Here is a 22346-nt window from a genome sequence, read left to right as displayed (position 1 = left end):
CTCTTAAGCTTGTACGAACCCTGGGTTGATAATTAAAGTTGGTAGCCTTGAGATTTGAAGCATTCTTGTTGTAATACTGATGCTTATCAATCAAATCTTAACTAGAGATACAATATAGACTCATCTAGATTATTTTACATCATAATCATGTGGCTAGCCCATTTTCCATTAATAATGGGGGATGATGTGGCATCCTCCCGAACTATAGGTGTGAAAACAGGAAGGTCAAACTCTGAGTAGCATAAATTTGTCACACAGACTTTGATTGACATGTTTCTTGCACCGTTGGAAAGATATATGTATACAATAATATGAAATGGTGTGATGCTAAATCAACAAATTTTTACCCCCCAAAAGACATTGTTTGATGCCTCAGAATGATCCCAAAAGGTTTGAGACCCCGTTTTGCCAAACTGGGTCCTGCCGGTAAAAATTGTCTCTTGAGCTGATTCCTCCACTGTTTCCACTCCAAATGCATTGAGATGAATGAAAAACAATTTAATGATCCAATCCATATCAATTTATGTCAGGTGGTTGGGAGGTATGATTGAGATTATCCCTACCCTGGTTCAATTCCCACAAGTAACATGATGATCTATGATATAATGGCTTCAAACCTTGTTGTTAAGAACCAATATATATCCTTCTTAACCATGGATCTAGAAAATGCCAAGAGAGGTCAATTTTGTTTTTCATAGTGCAAATGTAAAACTTAGAAAAAAGAATTGCACCTCCAAAGATTTGATCTCTTTAGGCACATGCTATATATGTGGTTAAGATCTCTCTCTCTCTCTCTCTCTCTCTCTCTCTCTCTCTCTCTCTCTCTCTCTCTATATATATATATATATATCATTTTTGAATGTATAAATGCACTCATTTTGGCACTTGGATTAGACACACTACATAGCATAAATTTGCAATTCCATGTATTCCACTAAATTGCTCATTTTTTTTTAGCATTGAAATATTTTACTATAATCAACATTAAAATGATAATTAATTTTTAAACTTTTTATCCATACAAATGTTGATATTCAAATGAATTAGTTTATATGGATATTGAAATAATTTATTTAAGTTCCATACTGAAATACTTTTATAAAGTATAAGAATTATATCACTTCCTCACACTCAAAAGTGAAAATAAAAGTTTTTATAATAGAGACCAATGAAATGAAAATATTGTAAACATAGAAAATCATAAAACAATACAGATACAATTATAGGTGGTTGACCCAGTTTGGGATATGTCCAGCGAGAAACAACTGATCCTTCCTTTTATTATATCCAACAAACCAAATACATAAAACTGACAACACATCCCTTCTAACTTCCTCTTCACTCTCACACAATCTCCTCTTCTTTTTTTTCCACACAGAGTAATACACAACCACAATACAATTCCCTGATATAATTTGAGGGTTTTCTTCTAGGGAAAAAAACCATAAATAAACATAAATTCTACCATCACATATTTCACCTAATGGATGACCCAAATTGACTATGAAATTATAATATTTTAGAAGGAAATTTTCCTCTAAATGTTGCTTTACGGGGTGTTTCCACTGAACCCTCTCTAGGGGGAGGTTAAAAGGGTGTTTTTGCCTTCCCTTGGACCCCCCCATAGTAGTAATGGGGGCGAAACCCCCCATGCCCCCTCCCCCCCCGCCCCGTCAAGGATTGAGATCCAAACATGGCTGAAACATGACCTCTCAATCAAGAAGATAATCAGTCTCCACACCCAACAATCTCTTTATAAAGTTGATATAAAATTATATTGTTTGATTATTTTTTGCTAAGAGTGAGAGAATTATTTCTACCATGTCTCCCACTCCTCTATTTGGTTGTAATATCAACAATGAAATTATATTACTTGATTATTTCATGATGGATTGTAATATCAACAATTAACCTACTGAGCACAATGAGAGTGGGAATATCGATGTTTTATAATACATTAATGGGTTGTAATATCAAAAATTAATGTGGTGAGCACAATGAGAGTAAGAATGTTAATGTTTTATAATACATTTAATTAAAACTAACCAAACGTGTATATTCGTTTTTGTTTCTTATTGTATCCCACATTGTTTTTTTTATTTAAATAATATTTCATTTTTATTTTAAAAGTGACATGTGTCAAATCCACATTGAACATGGATGAAATTGCACATCAGCCTCATATTGGGTTGTGGGATCCACCTCTTACATCAATGAATAGTCCTAGAGGACAAGAAAATAGTTTAATAAATTGAAACAAATAGTCCTAAAATACTATAAAGGGGAAAGGGTTTTAATAAAATTAAATATGAGAATATTTCTATGTATAGATATGTGAGTTTTTCATAAATATAAATAGTATTGTTAACAACACATAAATCCATATTAACTCTAGATCCACCAAGCTTCAAGAGGAATCAAATTAAATACAAGAATATATTTAGATTAGTAACAATTGTATTAACTTTGAAGATCTACCAAGCATCAAGAGGAATTAAACATCACAAGGTGCACGGTTTTGCAAACAAAAAGAGTTCTGCATATTCAGAGATTTGATCTCTCTTAACCCTTGGTAGATTTGGAGTTAAGGTGGATCTATGTTCAGATCTCAACACCTCAAGTTTTGCACTAAAAAAGACTTGGATATTTAACTCCTATTTTTCTTGGCCATATTTATTGATGTTCTTCATCATTAAATGTAATTGTTGTGTGATTGTTAATTAGTTGGATATGAGAGATTTAGTCCAACTAATATAGCTCCTACTTTGGTGTTTGGCTGAGATATTTTCTCAACTAGTTGATTTTATGGTTAAGAGAGATATTCTATCTTGAACCAATACTTATTGCATTTATATGTGATGTTTAATATAATACAATTAAGTTTTGGCTGTGTAGTTAGTTTCTCCAATTGGTATCAGAGCTAGTGGCTTTGGGTTCACTCCTTAAGGGAGGGCCCATGTATATGTCAGAAACATGTGACAGTCAGTAAAATAACCTTTTGTAAATATGTGGGTAGGTACGGTGTGTTGTATGTTTTTTGGATATTAATAGTGGAGGGATTAGCACTGTGTGTTTAGAGTCACCGCAAAGAAAAATTAAATTAAAGATATGTTGTTGTAGAAGAAACAACTACTATACATTTCATCAATCATTGTTCATGATAGAAGTTGTAAGGAATTAATCCTTTAAAATTGGAACTGTGAGGAATTGAGCTACTTGCAGAGCTACATGTGAATGGGAAGTAAATGTATAATGTCAAGGGTTTGACTTGTGTTGATTCAAGGCTTGCACAAATCATTTCATGAGTCCAGTGACATAGAATGGAAGAGAAAGTTAAGCCGTGTATAGGGAAACTTGTCCTTGGTTTGTTTTGGTTCAACTCATTCTTCCTCTCTCCTTTTATTTCAATATTTTTTGAGACCAAGAAGATGGATTCAGCCTAAGAGATCTAAACTCTCACGGATGGTTTCTTTCCTAGGAGATCCTTACTACTGAAGAAATGTGGAACTCCTCATTTCTATTGCCAATGATGAGATCCAACACTGTTGTTGAACATGTGTATTGTTTGTCATAGTATGTGTGAGACTGGAATACTTTTTCATTTTCACTTAAAGTGATTTCTCATCATAAAGCAGTCTTCCATTGCTTTGTGGTCAAAAGTGTGGAAAATGACGATTATGGGAATGAATATGTAGATCTTGAACGAATTCCTATGAAGGAACTATTTTACATCTACGATGTACTAGGGCACATTTTTCATCCATTGAAGGAGAGAATCATCATTATTTTTTTATTTAACAAATTAGAGGAGAAAAAAGGAGTAATATTATGCCTCCTTATTGGAAAATTTCCTTGGAATCATCATGTTTCTAGAGCTCAATGGGTTTTGTTTCTATTATGGACTCCATACGGGCTCTATCAGCAAACATGAGAGTTTGTGTGATGTAACAAACACATTCTATATTTCCAACAATAATATATTTAATGGGAAACGCATAAGGGAATATTCAATGAGTAGGGTAGCTACGAACACGGTGAATTCTTTGTAGCTACTCAATCACAACTGAGTACTAGTACGATTGTTGGGATCATTATATTGATCATTTTTAATGATGTGGGTGCAAAGAAGAATTCTTTAGAATTTCTATTCATAGTGCTAATATAGATAAAATATTTTTTATTAGGAAAATGTTGTTATATTTATGTTTGCAAAATGATGATGAATTTCTAAATTAGATGAAGGTCACGTTGTAATCATTGACTCTAGATACATTATGTATCATACAATTTTTCTATACAACTAGCAACTACAACAGTTGGCACCCATGTATTTCAGAGCATGGGTGATCATCCATAGAATGACAAGTAGTTCAGTTATTACAAATAGGTAATTGATTGTATGAAGCAATTAATTTAAGAGATCGAGTGGAAGTAAGGCTGAATATGGATGGTTGTCTAGATAGTTTCGTAGTTATGGATCTATGGAAGGATCCCTCATTTGTTGAAGATGTGGGAATGGTCTTCTCATGAGGTCATGTGAGATCTTGGGATGTTGTTCAGTAATTGACTTTCGGAGATTTGTGATTTGGTAGATTAAGAGTGGAAGTCGGGAATCTAGCTTGCGAACTACACCTTTACGAGGGTTATGAGACAACTTGATGGAGTTTTCTCTATGTGATTTCATAGATATTTAAAGAAGCTAAAGAAGAATGTGCAGACAAGAAGATTAAAGACAAGTACTTGTTAAGGGAGGAACTTGGATATTTAACTCCTACTTGTCCTGTTCATAAGGATTGATGTTCTTCATCATTAAATGTAATTGTTGTGTTATTGTGAATTAGTTGGATTTGAGAGATTTAGTCCAACTAATAAAGCTCCTACTCTACTATTTGGTTGAGATATTTTCTCTACTAGTTGATTGTATGGTTAAGATAGATTTTCTATCTTGAATCAATACTTGTTGTATTTATATGTGATGTTTAATACAATGCAATTAAGTTTTGGGTGTGTGATTAGTTTCTGAAATAAAATAGGTTTGCATCTTTAGAGATTTGATTCCTCTTAGATCTTGGTATATCCATGATTAATATGAATCTATGATGTGATCCCTAGTACCAATAGATTTGGATAAATTTGTTTATATCTACATGGGAGTTAGTGGTCCACACCATTTGAACCTTGGAGAATATCATACATTTCAAAGAGTAGCCAAGGGTTTCTAAAATGTTTTCTTCTATCCACCTTTTGATCATGTTCATAACCATTCTCTTACTAGGAGATCCGCCAATAAGATCTATGTACTCCATGGTTTGAATGTCATGTAGGTAGATCCGCTTTCCTAATACTAAAATTAGTTCTTCTACCCTCTCCTTAAGACATCAACTATTTTGTGCCAAAGTTTTGGGGAGTGTATCCTCTGAAATTACTGATTGTACAATTCTACCATCACTTAGTAAACCTAGGATAATTGTTGTACCAATGAAACCATGCATTAATGAATTGTCATTTCCCAATTAAAAAAGGGTTGACATTGTTCAACCAAATATCTACACCATGATGATTGAGGGCGGGTCTTGAAAGCTGGGTGGTGGCATAAGTTCTTTTAACATATTCATTTGGTAGAATCTTGGTAAGGGTGTTTTAAAAGGAGGGTTCAACCTAGACAAATCCTAGGTCATGTGAGCTATGATTACTACAAATCTCCCTATAGCTAGAGCAGTTATCAATGGAGACATCATATTTTGGTGTTTAAACATATCCAAACTCACTGATGAGTGACTCTCAAATAGGTCTGGGCCCTCAAAGGGTTTAGCTCTCATATGCTCTTGAGAACATGATAATAGATCTGACAACCCATTATAAGATCTTCGAGATAGTTGACAACTTCCTCCTCCATTACTAAATGTAGTTGAAAATTAAGTAGAAATGGATTAACATAGGAGTTGGAAAGCCTTAAATTGCTTATGATGTGGTTCCATTTTTTTCAATTAAAATGAATTATCTTACCATAAATTTCACATTATAAAATCTAAAAAATCGTAAAATTATAATGTTAAATATCATAGTTTAAATGTTATTTTGGAAAATGATATCCATTGAAACCCTGAATAGATGTTGTAACATCATGTTATCTTATATTTTATGCTATATTATCACCATTTTGGATCAGACAAATTATATAAAAGTAAATTAAAATAAAAATAAAATTTAGATTATAATTATTAATTAAAATATTTTAATTCAGTGAAATTAAACAAAAACAAAAATTAAACAAAAATTAAATAAATAAATAAATAAAACATTAATTATGATTATTAGTTATTAATACTTAACCAAGCATAGATACATTTTAACTCGAGATCTATCAAAAACTTAGATGAAGAGAGGTTTTCACCTTAAAAGATTTAATCTCTTTCCACTTTTAATAGGTCCAAAACTAGAATAAATCTCTTATAATATAGGAAATAATAATAATCACCACACATATATTTTATTACACAAATCCACATTTTGATAATAAATAATCTATTATATCATAATATATTATACTTCAATTTTAATTTATTTTAATAAATAATAAGAATAATACTTGAAGGTGGAAATGTGAACTTTAATCATATGACAAATAATTATAACAATCGCCGCAAATGTATTTCATTGCATAAACCCACATTTGGGTAAAAACATGTAATATATGATCTATCATATCCTAATATGTTCTATCACAATTTAGATTTTTATATTAATTTATTATATTATTTTAATTCTTAATATATGTTAAAAAATAATTATCAAAAAATATTATTTTTCAATTTATATGTTTTTAACCCGCATTTTGATAAAAACATGTCATATATAATCTATGTAATATATAATCTACCATATCATAATATGTTGTATTACAATTTAGTTTTTTATATTAATTTATTATATTATGCTAATTCTTAATATATTCTAAAAACTGTTTTCATAATTATAAAAATAAATTAATTTATATATTTTTAATATTAAAATGTATTTTAACACTATACTCATGGATCTTTTATCTAGATATATATACAATTTTTAATTTATTCTAGAAGACCAAGTTGAATTAAAGAAAGAGGTCAAAAAATGTAGGGGGCAAGAAAGGAAGGGAAATGGGCGATCATTAGAAATAGAAAAGCTATTATTGAGGAGATAGTCTAAAATAAAAGTAATAAATAGGAATTAGGAACACTCTCGATCCTCTTCTAGAACTATCATGCTTTACCATGGTGTAAAGGACCTATGTTAAGTTGGATCCTAAGTGATATTGATCTTATTTTTTTAGTTGAAACCTGGGAGCATGATGAATCTAGGGTCCCCCACATGGATGGATTCATTCTCTGGTGAACTTGGAATAGGATATCATAGAGGTTTTGGTGTTATAACATGTTATAAGAAGGATAATATTTCTTCTCACATTTGACTTCATAAGATCAACCCCTCAATAAGTATATGTGGATTAAAATTTCTGATTCTAGCACCAATAATATTTTTCTCGCAATTTGTTATTTTTCTCCTATCAACTCTACCTCCTATAAGAAAAATAACCTAGATACGAATTTCCCCTTCAACACCTTAGAATATGATATCCACAATCTAAGGAGTGAAGGTAATATCATTTTGTTTGGGGAACTCAATGTTAGAACTGCTACTAACTAAGCTACTCTCCTAAGTAATAACTCTAACCCTAACCCCCTATCACTAGATGAGGACTATGACATAGCTATAGATTCAAAACGAATTCTAAAGACACAACTTAGAACTTATTTTTTACTCAACTTATCAAGCTTTGTAGTTCCCAAGACCTGATTATTTGTAATGGAATTAATAAGTGGCCTATCTATGGCTAGATGACCTATATTGATGGGCTAGGGAGTAGTTTTGTGGATTATGCGATATTAGACACCCATGTTATTAACTGTATGGTAAATTTTGACATCCTAAATGACCATGAACTTAATTCTAACCATAGATCCTTATCCCTAACCTTAAATCTTGACATGCACACCAACCACACACAAACGAATTGCGAGATTCAAAGGTACATTCGTTTTGACAAAAGTAAAATGGATCTCTTTTTATAGGATTTAAAGAGGGTTCTATATTCCATAACATATACCAATAACATTAATCTCATCTACCATAATTTTACTGCAACCCTTTCCACTACCATTAACAAATTCTCTACCGTATAAAAAGAATAATATAACTTCCAACCCTTGGTATGACAATGATTGTAAAATTGCGAGAAAAGTGGTTAGATATGTTCCTAAAAAAACCACAAAGCTTTAAAAAATATGCATGTACAAGGCTTTTATTAAAAGGAAGAAAATATTCTTTATTAATAAGAGGCAAGAGTGTCTTCTCCACCTTTCTAAAGTTGAGCCTAGAAATTTTTGGAGAAATATACTTGTTCATAAAATAAAAGAAAATAATTTGATCTATTTGAAGAACTAGGATACTATTCTTAAGAATATTTATGACTCTCCATACACCATGGAAACCATATTAAACACTCCTATAGAGGAGGATATTTCATCTATGATAACAATTCCTTGGAGAAAGTTTCTTCATATAAATATTTAGCCATTGACATTTATCATTAGCTCAACTGGAATTATAACGTTGAGAAAAGGATTATTGGAGATTGGAAAGCTTATTATGAGCTTGAAAATAATTTAAAGACAACTAATATTTTGGTCTGGAGTAATAAAAATTTCCCCTTTGATACTCTCATCACCCCTGTTATTCTATATGGATGTGAGGTTTGAGGTTGTAGTATATCTAGAGAATCGTGGAGGAAGATCAAGTTGATCCAAAAGCAATTTATAACCTAAAACCTCAATATTAAAAGTAATACTCCCTATCTTATCCTCTTGACCAAAGTTATCCTTTCCCCCATTAAAATCATGGCTATATTTTTCTATCTAATGTATAAGAAGAATCTTTATAATGTGGAAGGCAAGAGGTTCCCAAAAATTGCTTCTAGCTCTAGTAAAAACCCCCACCTCTAGCTCAAGCAAGGTTAGCACAAGGATGCCTAGTCTTCGCTCCACTACTGGGGGATAAAGGAGAAGATCACCTTGGAGAATAAGGATAATATTAAAAATACCATTACTTCCAAATTTAGAAAAAATGTGGAATGCTAAGGAGCTAGAGGAGAAAAGGAAGCTAAGGTATTATAAGGAGGTGATCAACACTACCCTCGCTAACCATAATTATCTCTCAGCCTTGGCCAATGCTAAGAAAAACATGAACAATACAAAGATAAGAGCTAAGTCCAACAAAGTTCAAAGTGAAAACAAGCATTGGTCTATTCACAAAACACCTTGGAATGAAATTATTTGTCAACTGTGTATATACTAAGAGGATTGAATATGAAAAACAATTTCTCTTGGATTCCCTAGCTCTTACTCACATTTGTTCTCATTTCTAAGACATCTACCACATTACAAACCTTCTGGAATTGTTTAGTCATCAAAACTATAGTGATCTAGGAACACTTTTTCCCTTCTCTTTGAGTGTAGAAATAAAATATTAAAATGTCTCAATTAATATCTTACTTTCTTAAGCTCTGATAGACCACATCGATCTCGCATCATCATCATCATCATCATCACCATCACTATCACCATTGTCAGGCCAGGAGGTAACTCCTCAAATGAGATTATGTTTATTCATTTGGGTTGTTCATAGTTATATACATGAGGGAGTGACTGTTGAGTTTCATCTCCCAATGATTGTCCATTTTCTCCTATTAATTATTTACACTATTTACAATTGTTCACCCAATCCCTATGATTAAGTGTCAACATTCCCCCCCCTAATCTGAAGGGATGTTGGTGAGTCCAAGCATCGTTCTGAATCTTTCAAGCTTTTCTCTTCCAAGCGCTTTGGTGAAGATGTCTGCAATCTGCTCATTAGTGGAGCAATGGCAAGGATAGATTATTTTGGCCTCAACATGATTTCGAATCAAATGATATTTTGTATTGATGTGCTTCGTTCGATCATGGAACTTTGGGTTATTGGCCAACTCTATTGCAGAGTTATTGTCAATCATGAGTGGAGGCGAATGTACTTGTTTTACCTGCAAATCTTCTAGAATTTTCCTAAGCGAGACAATTTCTTTTGTTTCCTCAGCTGCTGCCACATATTCTGCCTCTATTGTGGAAACTGCTGGAACTAATTGTTTGCATGATCTCTAGGAGACAACTCCTAATCCAAGACTCATAGCATAGGCAGAAGTAGATACCCCAGTTTCTTTGTCTCCATCGAAGTTTGAATCAGAGTATCCAATCAAGCTGAAGTCGCCCACCTATATATAGTTGAGTCCAAAGTCTTGAGTTCCCTTCAAGTACTTTAGAACTCCTTTTGCAGTAGACCAATGTGCCTCACAAGGCTTTTGCATAAACCTGGAGAGGATTCCAACAACAAACAAAATGTCTATTCTATTAGTAGTCAGATAGTTGAGACTTCCTACAAGTTGTTTATACTTTGTTGCATCCTAAAATTATTTTACTTCAATGGATGTGAGCTTTAAGTTTTGTTCCATTCGAGTAGTTAGAGGATTTCATTCAGCTATTCCAAGACTGTTCAACAAATCTCAAATGTACATCTTTTGAGAAAGGAATATTGACTTCGAATGTTGAGTTACTTCAATACCAAGATAGTAATGAACATAGCCCAAATTAGCCATTTCAAAACCTTTCCTCAATTCCTTCTTTATGGATGGAATGTAGCTCTCATTGTTCCCTGTCATCAAAAGATAATCTACATATACCACAAGATATACAACTATTTTTCCAACTTTCTTGACAAACAAAGTTGCATCATCAAGATCATAATGTTTGAAAATGAGTTTCAGAAGATGCTCAGTTAGTTTTTAATACCAAGCTCATGGTTCTTGTTTGAGGCCATACAAGGATTTCACAAGTTTGCATACTTTATTTTCATGTCTGTTCATAGCAAATCCTTCAGGCTGGGACATAAAACATTATCTTTTAGATCTACATTCATGAAAGCAATTTTTACATCCATTTGATGGAATTTCCAACCATTCTGAGCTGTTAGGGAAAAGAGTGTCCGGATGGTAGCCCATTTTGCTATGGGGAAAAGGTCTCCTCATAATTGACCCCTTCCTTTTGTGCAAAACCTTTTGCCACAAGCCTGGTTTTGTGCTTTCCAAGTGATCCATCAACTTTATACTTGTTCTTGTAGACCCACTTGCAGCCAATTGGTTTGGCTCCCAATGGAGAAACAACCAGCTTCTAAGTGTCTTCTTTATCAAGGCATCATACTACTTTTGCATCGCTTCTTTCCATTCATCATGAGAAGCGACTTGTTTGAAGTAAGTTAGTTCAAAATTTTTAGACAAATTCAATTCACAATCATAAGAAACATCCATATCAATAGGTGAATCAGAGTCATCTACATCACCTCCATTTTTCTAGGTTGAATTTCTAGTTCGTGTCTTTCCAACGTCATTAGGATGAACATTTTCAAGTGTCTTTGTCAGCCACTTTGGGGGACCTTTGTGAGATGGTCCAGGCTTCTCAATTGATTGAGTTGAGACTGAATCAAGATTGAGTCTCCTAATTATGTCAATCACATCACTCAAAGTATCATCAGTGGTTGGAGTTTCATGTGGGGAAGAGAGTGCTTCAGAAGAAGATTCCAGAGGTTGATCCAGTATAAGAATCCCCCCTTCAAGATGTGGAATCTGATTATCAAATTCTTGAAATTATTTTGCATTTGTGAATCTATCCAAGCGATCACGTTTCCGCTCAACAACATTGTCAACTTTGGATGATTCAAGAAAGATTACATCTCTAGATAAAACAAACTTTTTATTGACTTCATCATAGAGACGGTATGCTTTGAAGGTGTTTGAATACCCCAGGAAGATACACTTACGACTCCTTGCACCAAGTTTGTTTCTATGTACCTTTGGTATCAAGGCATAACATGTGGAACCAAAGACCCTGAGATGCTTTACCGAAGGATTGTACCCATACAACATTTCATAAGGAGTCTTGTTTCTAATAGCATTATATGGACATCTATTCTTTACATATACAATACATAGAAATGCATCATCCCAAAACATCAATTTTACATTCTTGAAAAACATCATGGAGCGCAATATATTTAATATTGTCCTATTCATTCTTTCAGCGACTCCATTCTCTTGGGGATTATAAGGCACAATTGTTTGATGTTGATCCCATGTTGGTGAAGATAGTTTTCAAATTCATTTGAAGTGTATTATTTTCCATTATCAGTGTGAACAGAGCCAATGTGAGATTGCGCATCATTTTCAATCCATGTATGAAAGTTCTTGAATGTTTCAAAAAGATCATATTTTTTCTTCAATAAATAAACCCAACACATTCTGGTGTAGTCCTCAATAAATGTCATCATATATTTATTTCCATTTGCAGAAGGAACAGGCATTGGACCACATAAATCTGAATGAATGAGTTCAAGTTTTCTATGTGCTCTGGAATGTGAATCATGAAAAGACTATTTGCTATGCTTTCCTAGAATGCAAACATCACATTGCTTAAGTTTCCGAGAAATTGTAGGAAAACTAGTAACAACATTTTTCTTCAACAAGTGAAGGTTGTCATAGTTCAAGTGTCAAAATTGATGGAAATGTACCTTCATCATAATGATAATTGTATGAGAAATTTTGTGCACGAGTAGAGGTACTTTGCAGTGTGAGAAGCCTTTCTTCTTCTATCCCCGTCATGACAAGTGAGTGATCTGATGCTTTTCTCACCTCAACCTTGCCATCAAACATATGAATGGAGTGTCCTTGCTGGCGGATGTGGACCAAAGACAACAAGTTTCTCCTCAGCTGTGGGAGATATAAAACATGATGTAGAAGAAAGTCTCGAAGACCAAGAAATTTAACCCTAAATGTGCCAAGCCCTGATGGCTTGAGTTTTGATTTGTCTATAAAGTATATTGCTCCATCAACATTGTCAATAAATTTTTCAAAAAAATCTGTTCTAAAAGTCATGTGGCAAGTTGCTCTTGAATTAAGCAGCCAATCATTTTTCCAAGAAGCAAGTGAAGCATTAAATAAGTCTTCATTTACTCCAATATTACAGTGCCACAACATAATGAGCAGATTCAGGTTCTTTACCTTTCTCTTTATCATTAGTTTTACCTTTGGGTTGGTTTCTTTCTTACTCAATTCTGTCTGAAGGCAACTTGCATGTGGATGCATCATGTGATCCATCTCTATTGCAACGTATGCAATGCAAATCTAACTTTTCTCCTTCAGAGTGTTTGCCCCCTGCCTCTGAAATTTCTTCTTTCTCTTCCTCTTTGACCACCTCTTCCTCTGGACGAATCTTGAGAAATATTCTTCTCTCAATGTGAAAGACACACAATGTCTTCATAAGACTGAGGAGTTGTCTTCTTCCCAAAAGCTTTCTCTCTTTCAGCAATTTTTTTCACAAGGGAGTCAAAGGTAATTTCTTTGAGGTTTCCATTTTCTTGCAACGACTCAATATACTTTGAGTAAGTGGGATAAAGTGCCTTGACAAAAGCTATCAGAGGAATGTCCAGTTCAACATTAGTGACTTTGATATCATGCATGATATATTTTCCTTCTGATGCAAGAGCACGAGGATCATCATTTTGTAATTCAAGGATGAACAATTTAATCATGAGTTGAATAGCTTCAAGTTGAGAGTGTGAGTCATAGAGTTCCTTCAGTTTTTGTAAGGCTTCGAAAGTATTTGAAAATGGAGAAATATGGCGACTCACCTCTTCATTTACTGATGCTAAAATCAAGGAATAAGCCTTGTTGTTCTTATTTTCCCAAATGGCAAATTCCTTATCTAAGTGGGATATTCTGGTTCTGTGTCTCCGTCTCCAACACACACCCCTTTCCACGGCTCATAAAAAATGAGAGTGTTTTTTATTTTCTGCGACCATTCTAGATAGTTCTCCTTGCTAGTGAGAACCACTCCCACAATAGATATCAATGAATGCATTTTAAAAATCTTTGTACTGTAAAAAAAATATACTTCTGCTGCCAATGTAAAAAAAAATCACCTCTAGTGTTAGAAAATGCAGTTTTAGTGTGAAACTAGAAAAAAATCACTTTGATATATAGCACAAAGGTACTTTGTGGGGGAGGTGATATATCTCGCGGAGGGTGTATCTGGAGGAGGGTCAATGCAATGGTATGGAGGGGCAGCGCTGCAATGTTTTATATTAGAAGCAACGAGTGGTGGGAACAACAAGGGGAGCAACCATATGGGAGCAACATCAGCGTGGGAGGAGGGGTCGTATGGGAGCATTGACAACATGGGAGGAGCAGCGCAGCGTGGGAGGGCAATGTTTATATGCAGCGAGGGGATATCTGAGGGAGAGGTACTAGAGATCTGCGAGGGAGGGAGTAGCATACTGGAACACGGGTGTATGTGAGGGAGGGAGCTCGCTGCTAGCATATTGGAGTTTCTAGCGTTTACAGGTGGTATGTTGGTATGGGCAGCGTTGCAACCGTGGTCCACATTAACTTCTATCACAACTATGGCAAGACTTTTAAGAAACCTAATCGTCCTTATGAAAAGGAATGGTTGGATGCTTAGCTTAATTTAGTTGGAGAATATCGACTCTGAAACAAGAGAGAACTTTGGAGGGTACAGTATACGCTGAGTCACATTAAAAATGCTGCAAGAATGCTTCTTACTCTTGATGAGAAGAATCCACGAAGGATTTTTGAGGGTGAGGCCTTCTTGCGTCAGATGAATAGGTATGGGCAGCGTGGAGAGGTATGGGAGCGGCTTTTAGAGGCAGTAGCGTGGGAGGGAACTGCTGGCTGCCTCACAAAACAGTGCGGTGCGATGTAAGGATACGCTACAAGCCTGGTTGCATGTGAGATATACAGTGAAGAAATGAGGTATGGAGACACTGGCTGGGAGCAAGTTGCAAGCTGAGGATGAGTCTTGGGACATGTGCAGTTATTCGATGGGTATACCAAGCGTTACACTAGATTATCACATAGAGGGCAAAGGGTAGAGAGCATATGACTGAAGAATATGGCAGATTGCAGGAAATGTAGGACAAATTTATGAAAAATGGTATAAGGGAGTTAGGATGGCAGACTACAATGCCAAAAATGGAGTTGGCTCTGATACCATGTCAGGCCATGAGGTAACTCCTCAAATGAGATTATGTTTATTCATTTGGGTTGTTCATAGTAATATACATGAGAGAGTGACTATTGAGTTTCATCTCCCGATGACTCTCCATTTTCTCTTATTAATTATTTGCACTATTTACAATTGTTCACCCAATCCCTATGATTAGGTATCAACAACCATCACCATCACCATCACCTATTTAATTTTGTTTAATATAATATTTTTTTTTTTTTTTTTTGTTTTTTTTTTACAAATTTGGTTGCTATTATAAATCTGAAAAAAAAGAGGGAGACGCTGAGGTGCCAAGAAAAGCTAGGGAAGGAGTTATAGCTTAAACAAAATTCCTCCTTAATCCTACCTTTTGGGCTTCTAAAAACCAAAGACCAAAGGTAAATCCTAACAAACTACAGTAATAAATAACAACATTTACAAAGCATATCAATCTATATTACTGTGGCTGATGTGTCGAGCAGTGGACTCTTCAGGTTTGTCGTCGGCGCCGACTTGCTTCAAGCTTGACGAACTTGTTGGAGCTGTGTTTTTCTTTTCCATCGTGTATTTCTCATTAACAATACGATGCTGACAGTCAGTTTTATCTTCTAGAGCCTTTAGATGGGCTCGGACCTGCTCCAGCTCTAGTTGGAGATCTAAATAGTGAAGACAATCCTCGTTGTGATCCAGGAACCAAGGTAGATGCGCTGTGCTTGTGAGTGGACAGATAACAAAGGGGAATAGCAAGGACGCAAATGCTGTTCTTTTTGGAAAAGGAACTGCAGAAATAGTCGATTCTTTAGAAAAGGAACAGCAAAAAAATGCAAGAGCTGTTCCATCGGGAAAAAAGGAACAACAGAAAAAATGAAATATCCGAAAAGGAACAGCAGAAAATGAACAGCATAAGAGGAACAACAGAAAACGGAACAGTAGCAACGGGACATCAGAAAAAGAAAAACAGAAAAGGAACAACAGAGGAAAAGTGATGTTCCTTTAGATTGGCAGAAGAAAGAACATTAATTTTATATTATTAATTATTTAATTATACGTCATATATTGATTTTTAGTATTAAAAAAATAAAATATATACACATTAAAAAAGATTTTTAACATTAAAAAATTAAAAAATTAAAAAATATACGCATTAAAAAAATATCACTTTTTATATTTGATAAATTGAAATTAAAACTACATTTATATTGGTTTATTTTTTAAAATATTATAATTTTATTTTTTTTTATTTAACTTAATTTTATTTTTTTTTAATTTATTAATGGTAGTTTAACTACCAGAGAAAAAATGTTAGTTTAATTACCATGAAAAAAAAACCGTACTTCAAATAGTGTGACGTATTGCTTGGTATTTGAAATTAACAATTACACAACAACATGAATGTTTTTTTTTTTAATTAAATTACACTTTTATTAATATAGACAAAATTTCATCCCTATTAAATTATAAAACACCTCATAATTTTCTATATAATTATTTAATACAGTAATATCATACTAGGTCATCCGTTTCAAATAGAATTTGATTTACACTTCTCATTTCATCCCTATTAAATTATAAAACAAATCATAATTTTCCATATAATTATTTAATACAATAATATCATACTGTGTCGATCCATTTTAAATAGAATTTCATTTACACTTCTTTTTGGGATAAGTCTTCGGTAAAATTAAAATAAAACAAGAAAGGGATGTTTATTATTAACATATATCTTTATACGTGGAAATATTATTATCTTTAATTTATTGAAGTGGCGTAGATGTATTTGCATTTGGTGTTTTTTTTATGGCATGTTCTATAATTTATTTTTTATGTTAATTTAGAAAAAGGGTTTATAGTAAGTATTTAATTTTAATTTCTGGAATGAAAACTATTTTTATATTTCATATGAAAAATATACACGTTTTTATATTTTAGGGACTTTTTGTTTTCAATAGTAAAGTTTAAAGTTATTACATTTAAATTCATCATGTTATTTGTGGAATTGAATTAGGGTTGGGATGATCTCAACCACTCCAAACTAGTGAAGATGAACCTAATTGACAAGTATTAAGTTTTTATATGCTTATTAATTAAATTTAAATATGAAATTTTGAACTACTATACGTGTAGATCCATTTTAACCATGAATGTTGCAAAGGGCTAAGAGGAATCAAATGCCTAAGGTGCATATCTCTTTTAGAGTGCAAAGCTTGGAAAAGAGATTGCACCTCAAAAGATTTAAACCTTGGTGATTGATAAATATGTGATAAGCACACCCATGTGTAATTTTTCATGGTTTAAATTACATTTTTAAATGCATAAATAGACTCTTAAATTTTATTTATGAAACCATAAATGAGTTCAATCCAACAAATTTTACTACTCAAATTAAACTTGTAACTTCAATAAATATTTACTACATTTCAAACAAAAGTGACCAAAAAATATAACTTAAAAGTGCTTGAAATATTTTTTAACATAACAATTTATTTTTTTCAACTACTTATATATGTTTTCTTTCCAACATATATGATAGTTGACATTAAAATGTGTTATTTATGGATCATCAAATCAAGCAATATGTGTATTTTTTTTCTTTTCTAATATAGCTGACATTATTTTTTCATTTAGAGAATATTTTATTTTTATTTAAAAGGGATACTTGAGTACTCACAGAAACACACATCTCCCTCATAGTCCCACACATCGCTATCATACTAGTTGTGGAATATGCCTATTTGTGCAAAGATTTGAACCTTGAGTTGTTGATAAATATTTGATTGAGATGGATCTATATTGTATCTATAAACACAAACACACACATAAACAAGTAATTTTTCATTGTTTCAATTACATTCTTTAATGCATATTAAATTGCACTTTTGATTGCATAAATGAGTTTAATTCCAACAAATTTTATTACCAAAGTTAAATGTATAATTCCAACAAATATTTACTACATTTCAAACATAAATGTCCAAAAAATATAACTTAAGAGGACCCAAAGTATAGAATAGTGAATTGTTTGAAATATTTTAACATAAGATTTTTTTCTATTACTTATATATATTTTCTTCTAAATATAATATATTTAGAGTTGACATTAATAGGTTATTTAAGAATCATATCTTACATATATTTTTTTTTTGGTATTCATATGTTGTAAATTCACATCAATACTACTTAATCTTTATAGATTAGAATATTTTATATATAATTCATATTAATTTTTTCATTATTAATAATATTTTTTAAATTATACATATTAACTTCAGATTAAAATTAAATGAATTAATCATCTCTACCCTATTAAAATTAATTGATTTTTTTTTGTTTTTATCTACAAAATGTCTCACACATACTTAATATCTCTTTCTATCCCCCACACACAATTGATATTGAAGTGTATTAATTAAGATGGATATTGAAGTGATTTAAAACTAACCAATAAATATATTCTTTTTTTATTATTACCATAGCCAACATTATTCTTTAATTTAAAAAATATTTTATTTTTATTTAAAAAAGACATGTGCCAACTCCACGTATCATTATCTATCCTCTATAATTATTAATATGAATTATGATTTTAATTTATATAATAAAATAAATTTATATTTACTATTTACTATTTAAATTTTATTTATATTTCACATCTATTCCAAATATCTATATATAGAAATATTCTTATTTCTGATTATATATTTATTAATTTAATTTAATGTTTTATATGCTTATTAAGCACATGCTTTGAAATATTATAGTTATGAATATGAATTATTATTACTTAGTTATAATTTAGTGTGATATTCATATTATGATTTTTTTTATCTAAAAAATTGTTTGTAATTTTATCAATAAAAACAAAATTATGATGTAATTAACTAAATTGCATGGATTTTTTTTATTACTTTTTTAATTGAGCCAACATTATGTTTTACAACATCTCCCCTAGAGTGAGTTGTAGGGTCCTCTTGCACAAAAGAATTAATTCATTGAATCTAATTTGTTATACTAAGTTAAATTTAATTTATGTTTTACAACATCTCCCCTAGAGTGAGTTGTAGGTCCTCTTACACAAAAGCATTAAGTCGTTGAATTTATTTGCTATACTAAGTTAAATCTAATTATTTGTAAAGACTAGTATGTAAATTTAAATATTTTAATATCTCAAAAAAATTATATTTATTTTTGGTGTTTAAAAGAAAAAAAATGGAGTAAGCCAAAGGATTATATTTTGAGTGGTTGGATGTAACGCCCCTCAGTAAGCCTGTAAATATTTTTGTGTTAGTGCAAATGACTCGATAAAACTATGGACCATGTAAAGGCCTAGGATGGATGGTAAAAGATAAAGGTTATTTTAGTTATCTGAATTTATAATTTACAAATAATGCAAGTTATGGTTAGCCATAAACTTAGGGGAGGAAGTGTTAAAAGAGAGTTTCACTTACCAGACAATTAGAAAACAGTTATTACTCTGCCTAGAGATAAATAATCTCAGTTTGGACAAGGGATCGAAGAGGGTGAGAGGGAAGAAAATCCTGAGGCAACTTTGAAGTCTTGGTATCTGGTTGGAGGAGGTCCATGTGAGGAGAATGAAGTTGTAAGCTTGTGAATATGCAATAGGACACTGTTGAAAGTAGGCAGGACGCTGCCAAGAAATGATTCTTGAGTTAGTTGGCCAGTGGAATCCAAACTAAGACCCATGTGCTCAGTTTAGCCCTGAGATTAGACCTGGTGAGGGTTAGAGAAGGTCTAGGGTTGGAACTATTATGGTCACTAATCAACGACTCGATAAAACTATGGACCATGTAAAGGCCTAGGATGGATGGTAAAACGTAAAGGTTATTTTAGTTATCTGAATTTATAATTTATAAATAATGCAAGTTATGGTTAACCATAAACTTAGGGGAGGAAGTGCTAAAAGAGAGTTTCACTTATGAGACAGTTATAAAATATTTATTCCGCTATCTATAGATAAATAATCTTAGTTTGGAAAAGGGATCGAAGAGGGTGAGAGGGAAGAAAATCCTGAGGCAACTTTGAAGACTTGGTACCTAGTTGGAGGAGGCCTAAGTGAGGAGAATGAAGTTGTAAGCTTGTGAATGTGCAATAGGAAACTGTTGAAAGTAGACAGGACGCTGCTAAGAAATGATTCTTGAGTTGGTTGGCCAATGGAATCCAAACTAAGACCCATGTGCTCAGTTTAGCCTTGAGATTAGACCTGGTGAGGGTTAGAGAAGGTCTAGGGTTGGAACTATTATGGTCACTAATCAATTAATTGTTTGGAGGTGAAACTTGCTCGAGGGGAGAATTGGACGTAATTGTCATTCTCATTGGTTGGGTGGAGCACTCTTATCCTTGTGATTTTTTGGCTGGACCATATAGTGAATAAAGATAAGTATTCAACTTAATATCTATGACGAATTATTTTTTGTCTCATGCATGCTAGTAAACTTTATTGTGATAAGATCTCTCCATTCTGTGTATGTAATATTTTGTAATTATTATATAAAATAATTGGTGAAGTAGGTTAGTTCCATGCCAAATACATAACTATAGCCTAGAATGGTCCTGGCTTCAGATTGATAGAAGACTGGAATACTTGAGTGGGTCTTAGGAATAGGTCTCGTTCAAGAAAAATTCTAGGCCAATTATGACAAATAACATAATTAATAAGAACATAATGTAAGAATTCAATCATTTCAAAGTAAACACAGTTAGTGCAAACATAGTATATATTATAACTGCTTGCAAAAATTGATAATGATACACATAGTAATCTAATCCTATGACATTTCAATATAACTAAATTGGAAATTGGGACGTTTGTTGCAAGGAAAAAAAAGTCTTGTATTAATCATAAATGTAAAATATGAAAAACAGGAGTCTAGTAGAGTTCCTTGGTGAATGAGATTTTCAAATCAGCCAAAGAAAATAAAAGTGGAACTGTCAATGTAAAAATATCGTGAAACTTCCACATGAATTTTATGTCTATATTGTTCAATTTAAAGTAAAACCTTTGACAATTGAGGGACTGAACCAATTGTAGGTATAAAGGATAATGAATAAACCACATGAAAATTATAACTTTCTTCCACAGAGATGAAAAGTAAAAATTATAATAGGGAAATATAAAATTGTTCTGGGTTCAAGGCTACAACGAATACCAACTGGAAACCAATCTTGATAGACAAATATTCAAATTAACCCCAAGGGGTTTTCCATACTTATACAGCTTAACAATAAAAAAAAGGGGTAGGTATAACTTTGACCTATAAGCGGTCACAAGTCAAAATTCAACGAAAACCATTAAGGAACTTGGATATATATATATATATATATAGACCAGTTGGAACATAGTACTCCATTATAATATTAATCTAAAGTTAAATATGAAATCCTCTATCCGAGGGAATACAAATCAGTGTAACCCATAAGTTTTTTATTTCTTCCAAAGGATGGCATATCCAGAGTGCATGTAGCCGTGGCAGGCTAATGAAAAATGCTTATGTTAAAAAAATCATGAGTACTGTAACCAATCCAACCTTTCATACAATTGTAATGTTATACATTAAAATTGTATGCAGCAATCCGCAACAATTTAAACCCTCAGTTGTTATATAATAAGTTCGCAGTAAATAATACAATTCTTATAGGAAAAGAAAGGTTGGTATTAACAAAGAAATTAACAACCATTGTACTTGAAATATAACCCCGGCCAATTCTGGAGGAAACTAAAATTTCCGACAGAAACTTTAGAGAAACTCTTGACAGGGTTTTGACTGGAACAATAAGACCTGCCATAATCATGAAAACAGGGGAGTTGAGTAAAACTTTATATAAGACACAAATGCAAATATGTTCTCCCCATAAAACATTATTGCAAACATTATTGCAATGGTGAGGTGGAGGGTTAGCAAGAGACCTAACCCTATAAATAGAATACACAACATAGCACACGAAGTAACAAAATTACCCGTAGGGAAAGGGAAAAGTTGTCGTAGTCTCCAAACTACACTGCATAGACGACAACAAAGGTAATGGATTTTGGAAATATAGAATTAGTAAACAAACAAAATGTGACCATAAACTAGAGGATCACCTTTTGAAAGAAAGGAAAGAGAAAATATTTGTTCACCCTCGTATTGGAACCGCCACAAATAG

This window comes from Pinus tabuliformis, chromosome X, assembly GCF_031772625.1.
Source record: "Pinus tabuliformis cultivar Carrire ecotype Pingquan chromosome X, CPIR1, whole genome shotgun sequence".
NCBI lineage: Eukaryota > Viridiplantae > Streptophyta > Pinopsida > Pinales > Pinaceae > Pinus > Pinus tabuliformis.
The sequence above is the reverse complement of the archived record's forward strand: the minus strand, read 5'-3'. Positions refer to the sequence as shown.